Raw genomic sequence first — 14,663 nt, 5'->3', positions numbered from 1 at the left:
ACCCTTTGCCACAAGTCGAGCCTTAAAAGTCTTTACTTTACCGGCTTGGTCTCGTTTTCTTTTGTAGATCCACTTACAACCATTTGGTTTTACATCATTTGGTTGATCTACAAGTTTCCAGACAGAATTGAAGTACATAGACTCCATTTTGAGGTCCATGTCTTTGACCCACTGATCATGGTCCACATCTTTCATCGCCTATTTATAGGTCGATGAATCCTCTATACCATCATTAGGTATGACGACTTGTGTTTCTGTTAAACCCAAGTAATGGTCAGGTTGATAAATAACCCTCCCACTACATCGAGGCATTCTCAACTTTTGAGAAGGATGTGACCGACCAGATGTACTAGTTTTATCTACTACTTTAGTAGATGAACTAGTTCTATCTGTAGCGTCTTTGGAAATTTCATTCAATACTAGTCTACTGCGAGGTTGATGACTTCTTATGTGGTCTTCCTCTAAGAATGTGGCATTTATCAATACAAATACCTTATTCTCTTGAGGATCGTAAAATAGACCACCTTTTGTTTCCTTTGGATAACCTACAAATAGGCATAGTTTTGAACGACATTCCAATTTTTTTTTAAGGATTTTGCACCAACACGTGTGCCGGACATCCCCAAATCCTAAAGTGACGTAAAATATCTTTACGCCCTTTCCATAGCTCATAAGGTTTTTTTGAAACACTTTTAGAGGGAACGTTATTCAAAATATATACAGCAGTCTCTAATGCATGTCCCCAAAAGGAATCAGGTAACTTAGCAAAGCTCATCAATGAGCGAACCATGTCCAACAAGGTTCTGTTTCTTCTTTCAGATACACCGTTCTGCTGAGGCATATTAGGTGCAGAGAGTTGTGACTTAATTCCGTGTTCTATCATATAGTCCTAGAATCTTAAGTCCATATACTCCCTACCTCCATCTGATCGTAGTGTCTTAATTGTTTTACCTAACTGGTTTTCAACCTCAGGCTTATATTCTTTGAACTTTTCAAAAGAATCAGACTTGTGATGCATTAGGTAAATTTGACCATACCTTGAATAATCATCAATAAAACTGATGAAATATTCATACCCACCTTGAGCTTTGACATTCATCGGTCCACAGAGGTCCAAATGTACGAGCTCTAAGGGTGTTGTGGCTCTGAGACTTTTTCCAGTAAAAGATCTCTTAGTCATTTTTCCCTCAAGACATGACTCACATGGAGGTAAAGAATTGTCTTCTAACTGATTTAAGAGTCCATTCTTAACCAATCTCTCAATCTTTTTGAGATTTATGTGGCCAAGTCTTAAGTGCCATAGATAAGCATTAGAAGAAACTTTTTGTCTTTTATTCTGAGTTTCGATTGTTCTAAACATCTCAGTATTTAAGACAAATTTTGCTTTAGTTGGTCTTAACTTATATAAGTTGTTTTCAAGTATAGCAGAACAAATTTGAATACCTTTTCTGAAAATGAATGCTTCATTAACTTTAAAAGATATTTTATACATTTGTTTCAATATACATGTGATAGATATTAAATTTCATCTCATTTTAGAAGCATACAAAATATCTTTAAGTATGATATATCTATCGTTGAAAAACAACTTCAAGTCTCCCACTACTTTGACCGAGACAACCTCTCCTCTTCCAACCTTGAGGGTGATCTCGCCTTCTTCAAGCTTTTTCTAGGAACTAGTTTCCTGAAAAGAGAATTAAATATGATTAGTGGCTCCTAAATCCAATATCCAGGTTGAGGTATCATATTCCACTAAATATGTTTCAGCAACTAGTAAATCATATTTACCTTGTGCTTCTTTCGAGGCAGGGGCCTGAGGACATTTCTCAGTTAAGACAAATCTCAAGTCATCTATTACTAGTGTTAAATTCAGATTTGTTTTCCATGTTGCGTAGTTGTCGCCATTAAGTTTTTCAGAAGCTAATAGTTGATCTAAAGAGCTAATCATGCTAAAAAGAAAAACATATCTTTTTTAGTAAAAAATCTTTTAAATCCAATCAAGTTTAGCAAAAAAACTAATAATGTACCCTTCATTATTATATTTTGCAATGATATTTCAATGGTTTAGAATAACCTTTACCGAGGGGTGATCGACTATTGCTCCGTTGAACCAAGACTATCTTGACTAGATAATATCATCAGAATAACTCTTATTCCTATAGTAACTTAGTTATCGCTACTTTGGTCAAGAATTTACTAACACTTAGTAATTCTCGTAAGTGTGACCCTCCATTTTCAGACCTCAAAGATTAGAATCATTATGCTCCCAAAGTTGGAAAGACAAGAATGAAAACGGGCCGGAGAGACCCTATCAATTTCTAGAGTTTGCGGAGTTCCGAATCCTATAATACAACCCTCCGATTGGTAAGGTCGCTCCAGGGCAGACATGCAGACGCATTATAGGAATCTCATGGTGCGACCTAAAGGAAGAGATCGTAGGATGTGTTGACAAACTTCCTTCTCCCTCTTACTACGAACAACTTCCCCTATTCACCTTGGTATTGACTCATGCAGAAACTCTCCGAATGGAGTCCACTCCCAGGGCGGCCCAAAGCCAAGCATTAATCTCACGGTGTGAACTCTTAGGGACGCTAGAGCTAAAAATACATTACTTCTCTCCAGCTGAAGTGTTCTAGACGGTTAGAGTATAAAATACTTAGCGATACATTTCGGCTAACTAAACATATCCTAAGTCTAGATGATTCATCCGAGTATAACTTTTATACTGAATTTTTAACCTATGATGTCTAGGTGATAAACAAATTTTATTACCTCACACCGCTCACGCATGCTCATAAAACCGGTTTAACCTAACTCAGACGCCGGCTCGATCTCCAGGTAGTAGGTATTCCGTGAACCGTCAACTTAAAAACCTTCAACCTTAGTCATCTTATCTGACTTTTTGCCAAGATCGTGCCGGGTGAGTTTTCTTGTAACTTCGGTTTTACAAGATATCGACCTATCTTCTATGAAAATTGGGATTGCTCGATGGTTAACCCTAAATGACCATGCATCTTATCTTTGTTATAGATTTTAGAAGTCTAGGTTATTTTATAACAATTATAAAATAAATTATAACGATTATAACCCTAGAGCATTCATCTATAACATGCTTCCTTCAATCAAACATGCTTTAATATAACACTTATATTAAAACTAAGCATGCATAGTACATATTTTATAACACTTATAATATATAACAAATGCATGTCACATGTTTTTCTATGGTGGGGTTTTAAAACTATATGGTATACTATATGCACACATAATCAAACAACATTATACATCACATGCATAATAGGTAAATAACACTAAAGTGGACCGATTTTGGCATTAAAAAAAAAACAAATAACTAATTTATTACAAAAACAGCAACCAGCTTCCTAGAATCGGCTTCAAACACTTTGAACCATTTGGAACCACTCAGAAACAACTTGAACCGGCCCAAAAACACCAAAAACCAAGTTGAACCGGTCAAGCCGAATCAACTAGGTCAAATGGACCGGTTCAGACTGTTTGAACCGACTGGTCAACGCTCGCTGGCGTGGCCAACGGAGGCGCAGGGTGGGCGGGGTCGAACTGAGCGCACAGGTCACGGAGGCAGGAGGTGCGTGGGTAGCGGGTGCACGGACGCGCGGATCACGAGCTGGGTCGGAGCGCTGAAGGTGTCGAAAACTTGTTGACAGCTGGCGGGCACGTGGGGCTTCTCCAAACCGGGTCTAATCTCGGGTCTGGGAGAACTTATTGGGTCTGGAGGCTAAATCAGTTCTGTGAGCCATTTTTCTCCAATTTTGCTACTGTCCTCTCTTCCGGAATCAAGAAATTACAACCTAATTTCAACTCTAATGACTCCAACAAATTTACAGATCATTTTTCACACATTAATGCTCATAAACAGTGAGCAATTACATATTTTCACAAGAAATTTAGAGAAAAACAATGCCAAAATTATAATAAGTCCACTTTAGTCTATATTTCATTCAACATTTGAATAGTAAGGAAAAAAAAACCCACTAAAAGTAATTGAGCGTAATTAAAGCATGCTCTCATACCACATGATGGAACACGAAACATACACAATGGACAAAGGACCTAATTACATTTTAATTGCTTTTAATTTAAAAGAAAAAATGCATGCAATTGAAGGAAAAACAGTAATTAAAAATTACCTTTGAAGCTTTCGAAAACCGCTTTTCCTCGTTGAATCTCGACCTGAACTCTTTCGAACCACCACTAGAGTTGATCTACTATCCTCTAGACTTAGAACCGGGTTGTGGGACCCAATGGATGAAGAAAACTGAAGGAGAGAAAAGAGATGGAAAAGAAATGGAATTTCTTTTGGTTTGGGTTTTTCTTTTTTTTTTTTTCAGCTCAATTTAGGAAATTTTTTTTGGGAAATGGCCAAAAGTATTTCATCCATAATTGAAAGCCCATTTTATAGAAAAACACCATGCAATATTTGCATGAAACAAATCCATCAAAACCCAACACCTATAATCCACTATCTAAGTGGACTTAATATCTCCATTATAAGCCAACACCTAGCCCACTATTTTGTTAGTGGAATTATCCAACAAAAGTTTGGATTTTTTCACTAACTTTAGTCAAAGGGCAAAATAGTCATTTGGTCAAAGTCAAACTTTGACAAAAAAGTCAACATTTTGACTTTTTATGATTTTTTCCGTGTTGACTAATTTTGACCTCTTGAGCATGAATCCGCATTCATTTTCTCGAAATTCAAATCACATTTGAATATAAGGTCAGTCAAAGTTTGACTTTTCAAAGTCAAAAGTCAACTCTTTGACTTTTTACATCTTTGACCATTTTCATTATTTCTGAGCTTCCGAATATGAACGTATTCATATTCTTGATATTTAAATCACATTTAAATATTAAAGCTGTATCTCTAAACTAAAAAACCGACTACTATATCACATATACTTGTCGGTTTCTCTCTCTTCACCTAATTCGAACAATTCGAATTATTCTATCATACTGTTTTAAGTTTATTCCATATGAGCTAGTAGGGGAACCTAATGGACCTATAGATCATGGGCTCCAACGATCCCAGATTAATCGGTAAACTCTTTAGACTAAGCTAATCAACATTTGTTAACTAACGGGTCATTCCACTAAAGTCCCGTAGTTGCACTCCCCTCACTATAGATATATTTGTGTCCATTTGATATAACTATGATCAGTAAGCTAATCCTTCACAGGTTGTTCGTAATCTCGGCTGGGTCATAAAAACCGTTTTACCCCCAAGACTACATCTTGTTCCTTAAGTTCCACTGATCCTCTAATGAACAATTGGTTTAAGGTCCAACCTATAAACCGAACTCCTCTCGGGCCAAGGAGAGGGTGGGGCCCTTGTTCAAGACCTGGATTCAGTACTAAAGGGAATAACCTATCTACTATCTCTATAACGGGTAGGAGTGAATTCCGTCTTGCACCCTATGTTCCCCAGCTATCCACCTGATCTTACCCCTGAAATGGGAGGCTTATTGGGCTAGCGATGATGAGCTGCCCTCACCTATGCAGATCTAAGGATAATTCCAAGTGAACAGGAGTTCATAGTTAGCTCAGGATTAAGATTAAGTTACCTAGGTCATCAATTAACGAAATAGTCAGTTTTATACATAAAACACATTTAGAACATAAAAAGGGACTATTTCATGGTTCAGTCTTATGCAAACTCATGGCATAGGATGCCCCCACTCACATATCTTTATATGAATGATTCAGGATCACATCGTTTGTACTAACTACAAAGTGGGCCGTATCCATAGTGTCCCCAGAATAAGGCGCCCAACCTTATTCATATACTATAGACCATTTTGGCTATATATTTGAACTTGATCCACATTTATGTCACTACATAAAGTTCAAACTACATTAAATAGCCTCAGGACCTTAGTTTATTGGATTCAAGATTACAATTTCAATAACAACTTTATTGAAAAACAAAACAGAATATGTTTATTAATTTACAAACTACGAGTTTTTGGACATAAAATCCAACATTTCTTCATCCATGGCTTTGATCCAAACTTCTTTTGCAGCACCATCAAAACTATGGCTCACAAGCAAACAAAATAAAATGTTCACTTGAAACATAAATATCATGCAAAGATCGCATTCTTCTTTAAGGAGATTTTGAATTATCTTGATTTGAAGTAGTTTCAACTAGTGCATGATCTTGTAAAAGTTAATGAAGAACTCCTTAGTTTGATCTTAAATTCTGAGAGTATTGTTATCAATCGAGGCTCTTGAATAATCTTATCATGGTGAGAAGGTTGAGAATCATAATTCTCCAAATCTCATTTGGTCGTTTCATCGAATATTTGATAGCATCTAAAATGTGTTATTTCGTTCAACTTAACTCAGAGATCTATTTAATGCGTTTAATTGGTTATTTTATAGGTATTGAACAATCTGGAGGAGGAATCAAGTGTTAGGGTTAAAACATTTTTTTGACCTTTTGAAGATGTGAACTCATTTTATCCTCAGTTTTAAAAGAATCACTTCTCACTTCTTTTTGGCTTTTTCCTATATCCATTTCTTCTTATGTTACCAAAACATTACCTACCAAAATTGATCCAAGTTTAAACTTTTTAAAGTCATTTAAAAGTAAAGATGTTTTTGTTGGGTTTTATGTCCTAAAACTCGTGGTTTGTAAACAATAAACTCATTTTGTAAATCAATAAATTTTTTATTGAAGTTTGATTCAATAAAGTTGTATTGAATATATGAATTTCTTATTTCATTTTAGAAATAAATCTAATAAACTAAAAGATCCATGATTATTACATGAGTACTTGAACTTTATGTGGAGACATAAGAGTGGATCAGGTTCGAGTAAATAGTCTAAATGATCTATAGTATATGAATAAGGTTGAGTGCCTTATTCTGACAACACTATCAAATGCGACTCATTTTGTAGTTGTTACAAGGAGTTGCTAAGTGCTATAGACGAAGTGATCTTGATTCGTACATGTAGTGACATGAGGAGTGGGGGTGTCCTGTGCAATGAGTTTGCGCAAGATTGGACCAAGAAATAAGTCACTCTTACTTTATAACACTGTTTACTGTTTAAGACTGACTATTTCAAAACGATAACGTAGGTAACTCGACCTTAATCATGAGCTAACTATGAACTCTTGTTTATTCGGGATTATCCTTAGATTTGTATAGGTGAGGGTTGGCTCAACAGCGCCGGCTTAATAAGCCTCCCATTTCAGGGGTAAGACCGAGTAGATAGCTGGGGACATAAGGTGCAAGAGGGAATTCACTTCTACCCGCTTTCAGGGACAGTAAAGAGGTTGTTCCTTTAAGTGCTGACATGGGGTCTTGAATAAGGGGCCCTACCCTCTCATTGGCTCGAGAGGGACTTAAGGAACAAACCAATTATTTATTAGAGGATCGGTGAGACTTAAGGAACAAGAGGTAATCTCAGGGGTAAAACAATCATTTGACCCAGCCGTTATTACGAACAACCTATGAAGAGTTAACTTACTAATCATGGTTATATCGAGTGGACACAATATATCTACAGTGAAAGAAATGCAACTACGGGCTTTAGTGGAGTGACCCGGTAGTTAACGAATGGGGGTTAATTTGGTGTAAAGAGTTTAGCCAATTAATCTTAGATCGTTGGAGCCCATGATCTGTTGGTCCATTAGGTCTCCCTACTAGCTCACAAATGGATTAGTCTTAGAATAGCGTGATAAGTTGATTTGAAACTTTCGAATTAGAATTAAGGGAATTAGTAATTATATGTGATATAATTATACGTTTAATTTTGGAATTAAACAAAATTAGAGAATCAGTTAATATTTAAATATGATTTAAATATTAAATTCATGAATAGGGATTCATGATAGTGGAATTGGTGATTAATTAATTTGATATTTGATATTAAATTAATTAGAATTAATTAAATTATTTTATTAATCATTAATAATTAATTTTATTAGAAAAGTTAATTATTGAATTAAAATTGAAAAGTTGATTTTTAATTTGAATTTTGATAAGTTTCAAATTGAAATAAAAAAAATTGAAAAATTAGAAAAATTGTAAAAGTGGGAATTTCCCACTTCTTCAACCTAGTAGCTCATTCATGGTTCTACCATTTTTATAGCTCAAATTCTCAAGCATGAGCCAGGATTCATACAGGATGTTGATTTGCATGAAAGTCATGAATATAACAATGAGATCTGAATGGAAATGAGGAGGCAATTGGTTAAAATTTGCTGAGAAAAGTGGTTAAAGAAGTGTTCTTCAACTGTTGAAAAACCAGTTCTTCACCTCCAATTTTCCTAATTCAAGCTTATTTTGAGTCCCACAACTCGATCTAAGGCTTCAAGAGAATAGTAGGGAAGACCTTGTAGTGGTTCATAACCAAAGGAAAAGGAGTTTGCAGCTGAAGATCGTGATTTAAGAGCAAAGGTTAGTGTTGAAACCCTCTTTCTAGTTTATGAGCATGTTGAATTTGAAGCCAAAATTAATGAATTAGAATGCTTAATGATCCTGTTTTTCTTCCATTGTATGCTTCCTTAATCCAACAATTGGTATCAGAGTATCATTTAAGCATTCAATTCGGTTTAATTTTGGTTTGGTGGGTGTTGTTCATAAGTTGTATGAAAATGATAAATTGATATAGTTTATTTATTTATTTTTATTTTTTTAGTTTTGGCATTGTTTTCTCTTCAATTATGTTGTAGTTTTTGTAATTGGCTCTTGTTTGATGGTTCTGGATGTGTGTTTAATTGTCTGCAATTTGATTGAAGTCATTAAAGTTGCAATTAGGATGTAATTGAAGAAAGAAGTGAAGAAGGTCGATCAATAGGAACTGGATTTTTAGCCACTGCCCAATACTCGATGCTTGATGCCCCATACTTGATGCTATTTTGTGAAATACTCGATGCTCGATGTCATACTCGATGGTACTTGATGCTCATACTCGATGGTATTTTGTAAAATACTCGATGCACGATGCCATATTCGATGATACTCGATGCTCATACTTGATTGTATTTTGTGAAATACTTGATGCATGATGCCATACTCGATGGTACTCAATGGCATACTTGATGGTATTTAGTAAAATACTCGATGCATGATGGCATACTCGATGCTTGAGGGCATACTTGATGATCAATGGCATACTCGATGCTTGATGGTACTCGATGGTTTTTGCCCGATTCAGCACAGTTTTGAGCATTGGAGGCCCGGTTCGAGAGGTTCGGATCCGGTTCAAGGCGGTTCGAGAAATCCAGAAGTGTTTTGGAGCCGATTTTTGCTGAATTTTGTAAATTAGGCATTTGCTTACTTGGAAATGCCAAAACTAAAACCATATCAATTTGTGTTTAATTATTTATGCATGTGATGTATGTTATATTTAAATAAATCTCGTATGTGCATAAAGTATGCCATGTAGATTTAAAATCCCACCATAGGAAGCATGTTATATGCATTGAAAGTATGTTATAAAGTGTTATAATATATAGTATGCATGTATAGGGTTTCAAATGTTTTAATATAAATGTTATATTAAATGTTGAATGCCTTTGATGTATCTTATGGATGCTTAGCATGTCTAAAATTTTTTAAGTTGTTATAAAATTAGGTTAGACATTTAAAATCGATAACAAAGATAAGTTGCATGCTCACATAGGTTAATCACTTGTTTTAATAGTTAAAATAGGTCGAAATCTTGTAAAATAAGGTTACAAACTCAACCGGTATATAATCCTGTTTAAGGCTAGGGGTGTTTAAGTTGACGGTCTACGAAACACTTTTTACCTGGGTATTATGGTCGAATAATTGAGCGTTGTTAATCAGTTTTATGAGCAATACGTGAGCGGTGTGAGGTTTTAAAATTGGTTTATCACCTAGACATTATAGGCTAAATCCACATATAAACGTTATACTTGGATAAACACCTAGACTTAGGTTGTTTAATTAGTTGGAACATTCCTCAGTAAATATATATCCAAAAGAAATATTAGGACACTTTAGTGGGAGTTTAAGAGCATATATGATATGTTATTAGAAAATTTCAATGGGAATTTAAGAATGCTTCAGTAAGAGATTAATAAACATATACAATATGTTAGTTTTAGCTCTCACGTTCCTAAGAGTTCACAATCAAGATTCATATTTCGTTTCTTGTCACCTAGAGAGTGACCTCCATTGGAAAGTGTTACATGAATCACATGGTGAATAGAGGAAGTTGTTCATAGTAAAATCAAAAGTGATGTTTTGATTTTCATTCTCACGTCCTAGGAGTTTCACACTATGAGATTCATGTGACATTTCATGTCACCCTGGGAGTGACCTCTATTTGGAAAGTATTTGCATGAGTCAAGATCAAAGTGAATGAGGGGAAGTTGTTCAATGTAAAATCAAATATATGATATATTGGTTTCAATTCTCACGTCCTTAGAAAGTTCACACCGTGAGATTCATATGACGCTTCGTGTCACCCTGGGAGTGACCTCCATTCGGAAAGTGTTTGTATGGGTCAAGATCAAGGTGAATAGGGGAAGTAGTTCATAGTAAGTGGATGAAGGATATGTGTCAATATGTCCTATGGTCTCTTCCGTTTGTTTGGATCGTGAGATTCCTATGTTGCACTTACTTGTCGTCTTTAAGTCGGACTTGCTAGTCGTTTAAAGATGGCTATCCTCTCAGAGGGTTGTAACATAGGATTCTGAATAACTCAAACTCTAGAAATGGATAGGATTTCTTAGATCATTTTCCAACCTCGACTTTCCAATTTGTTAGCATCATTGGGGCTGACCTCTAAAGTTTGAAAATGGAGGGTTACACTTACAGGAATTGCTAAAGTGTTAGTAAGTTTTGACAAAAAGGTAGCTAAATGACTATCGGAATATGACTTATTCTAGAGATAGTATTTAGTCAAGAATATCTTGTTTTAGTGAAGGAATATTTGACTACCCCTCGGTAGCACTTATTTTGACTCACTATAGTATAGTTACAAAAATAATGAATTTTGGGTATATTATTACTTTTCTAAAACATGATTGGGTTTAAAAGAAATTCACTAATAAAATTTGTTTATATTTTCAGAATGACGAGTTCTTTAGTACAACTATTGGCTTCTGATAAACTTACCGGGGATAACTATGCTAAATGGAAATCAAACTTAAATACAATACTTGTGATAGAGGACCTGAGGTTCATTTTAATAGAGGAATGTCCTCCCGTTCATAGCTCAAATGCAAAACGAAATGTTTGGGATGCATATGATAGATGGATCAGAGCTAACAAGAAAGCCTGTACCTATATTCTTGCCAACATATCTGATGTATTGGCTAAGAAACATGAGAGCATGAGTACTGCCAAGTAGATTATAGAATCTCTGCATGGGATGTTTGGACAACCGTCCTTCTCACTAAGGCATGTTGCAATCAAATATGTTTACATCTGCCATATGAAAGAAGGGGCCTCTATTAGAGAACATGTCCTAGACATATAGTCCATTTCAACATGGGAAAAGTAAACAGTGCTGTCTTGATGAGAAGAGTCAAGTTGGTTTTATTCTTGAATCTCTTCCAAAGAGTTTCTTGCAGTTCTGTATGAACGCACTGATGAATAAAATAGAGTATAACTTGACTATGCTTCTCAATGAGCTATAGGCTTACCAGACCTGATGAGAGCAAAAGGACTGGAACCAGAGGTAAATGTTACTACTGAAGAAAAAAGAGGTTCGTCCTCTAAAAGGCCTGGTATTGCTTCTTCTTCAAAGAGTAAGAGGGGCAAGGCAAATGCTGCAGATAAAGGAATATGTTTCCACTGCAGTGAAGAAGGGCACTGGAAGAGAAATTGCCCACAAAAGCAAGACAAGGAAACTAGTTCCTTGTAAAGTTCAAGTTTTGAACATGGGAGAATTTCTCAGAACAACCAGTGGGAGATGCAGTTGCTGTTGAAAAATAAACTTGTTTACTTTTGTTATTGTAATGAAAGTTATTTGATCTTTTATTAAGAACATATTGTATAAACCTTTTGTTATAAATGAAATGTTCATTAGCAAAAGTTGTATTTGTTCTACCCATAGCAACTTCGTTAGAACCAACCAAGATAAAAGCCATTTGTAAATATTTAGATATTTAAAAACGGCTAGAAATCATAAAGGCAAATGGTTATTTAACCTAAGTAATAAGTTTAGAACACTTGAAGAGTTCAAGGTGTATAAAACTTGTTAGGTAAAATAAATCTGAAATACTTTGTTTGGATCAAAGTAAAGAATATAGAGAGTTTGAAATTTCTAGTGCTATTTTGATAGAATATGAAATCCAGTATAAACTCTCTACATCTAGTTGCCTTAATTGTTTTGAATATCATTCCAATTTTAAGGTTTTTTTTTTCCTGAAACTCCATATAAGATGTGGAAAGTTCATAAAAGCTGTTTATGATATGTAAAAGATGTTTACATAGTTCAGAAATTTGAAAGAGATCGACATATGTGTTAGTGTCGAAACCTTAAGTATTGAATACCGTTCAAAAGATATGCCTATCTGCAAGCAATCCAAAGTAGTATTTTTTTTTTCAAAAAGATGAAAATCAAGTGTTTGTGTTAACAAAATAACAAATATATGAGACCCAAATAAATCTTTTCAAATCTTTTCATCATATTTTGTTCCAACTCCTCGAGCATTTTTTAGTTGGTTCCGATCATCAATATAAAAGCAAACAAGGAGGAAATTTAGACCTTCCTTTTTCACATCCGTAGGTCAATTTTGCTATTTCATATACGAGGCACTCGCTTTAATGCATACAAGGCCTTATGGAGTTGATAAGATTTCTCCTTTCCATGAATAAAAAGTCAGATTTGACATCAAGTTGAAACACCTTCAATTTTAAATAGATTGCTAAAGTAAGAGTAATTCTTATTGTCTCCATCTAAGCTAATGGCGAAAGTTTCATTAAAGTTGACATCAAATTATTGGAAATATCATTTCGATACTACACGAGCTTTTATGCTTCTGAATGGAGCCATCTTCATTGAATTTAATTAGTCTTGAAGACCCATTTTAAGCCAATTGCATCTTTTCCTGGAGTTAAGTCTTGAAGCTTTCCATGTCTTATTTCATTCAATGCTAGCTATTTCTTCATCCAAACTTCTTTTGCAGCACCATCAAAACTTTGTGGCTCACAAGCAAACAAAATAAAATGTTCACTTGAAACATAAATATCTTGCAAAGATCGCATTCTTCTTGAAGGAGATTTTGAATTACTTGATTTGAAGTAGCTTCAACTAGTGCATGATCTTGCAAAAGTTAATGGAGAACTCCTTAGTTTGATCTTAAATAAATCCAGGCTCTCAAATATTTATTTCATGGTGAGAAGGTTGAGAATCATAATTCTCCAAATCTCATTTGGTCATTTCATCGAATATTTGATAGCATCTAAAATGTATTATTTCACTCAACATAACTCGAGATCTATTTAATGCGTTTAATTGGTTATTTTATAGGTATCCAACAATCTGGAGGAAGAATTGAGCATTAGGGAGAACATTTTTTTGACCTTTTGAAGATGTGAAATACTCATTTTATCCTCAGTTTTAAATGAATCACTTCTCACTTCTTTTTGGCTTTCTCCTACATCCATTTCTTCTTATGTTACCAAAACATTACATATTTTTCTCAATCAATAAGCATACTTGGAAAAAAGCACAAAAAAACACATACGAAAACAAGTGGTCATTTAGCTAAAACAGAATTGTATCAATGAAAATATGACCAAAACGAAATTATCGATCGTGCAGAAAAGATGCACGATCATTGACCTATGTGCATAATCATCGACATCATGTGCAAGATTGCTGACCTTAAGTACACTATCGCTGACATCATGTGCAAGACCGCTAAGTTCTTGCTTTGGAATTTTATTTTGGTCATATCTCTATCAATATAACTTCGTTTTAACTAATGACCACTCGTTTGCATGTATTTTTTCGTGTTCTTTCCAACCATGTTTGTAAAAAGAGCAAAATTTAAAAGAATATTGAATACAAATAACCTTACAAAGTTTAAATTTAGATGACTTTTACTTTTGGAATATTGATTGTTGACATCATGTGTGCACATGACGTCAGTGACTGTGCATATGATGTTAATGATCGCACACATGAGGTCAGTAATCAAGTACATTTCTTGCACGATCGATAATTTTATTTTGGTCATATCTTCGTCAATACAACTTTGTTTTAACTAAAAGGCCACTTATTATCATATATTGTTTCATGTTCTTTCAGCAAAATGTTAAAGTATCTTTACTTTTAAATGACTTTACAAAGTTTAAATTTAGATCACTTTTCATATGTGATGTTTTGGTAACATAGGAAGAAACACATATAGGAGAAACTTAAAATCTAAAGGAGAAGTGAGAAGTGAAAAGCGATACATTTAATACTGAGGACAAAGTGGGTATTTCACATCTTCAAAAGGTAAAAGAAAAAAAACATGTTTTCCAAAAATAGGTCAATAATTACATAAATTTTTTTTAGTTTTCGGTTAGTTTAGGAAAATTTTCAAAACAGAGTTAAAACGGATCAATTTGAAGCCCTAACGAAGCAACTAGGTCAAAATAACATGAAAAAGACCAAAATGCCTAAGAGTGGCACCACAACGTTG

Source organism: Benincasa hispida, chromosome 1, assembly GCF_027475165.1.
Source record: "Benincasa hispida cultivar pf3 chromosome 1, pf3_genome.v1.1, whole genome shotgun sequence".
In the NCBI taxonomy this organism is placed as follows: domain Eukaryota; kingdom Viridiplantae; phylum Streptophyta; class Magnoliopsida; order Cucurbitales; family Cucurbitaceae; genus Benincasa; species Benincasa hispida.
The sequence above is the reverse complement of the archived record's forward strand: the minus strand, read 5'-3'. Positions refer to the sequence as shown.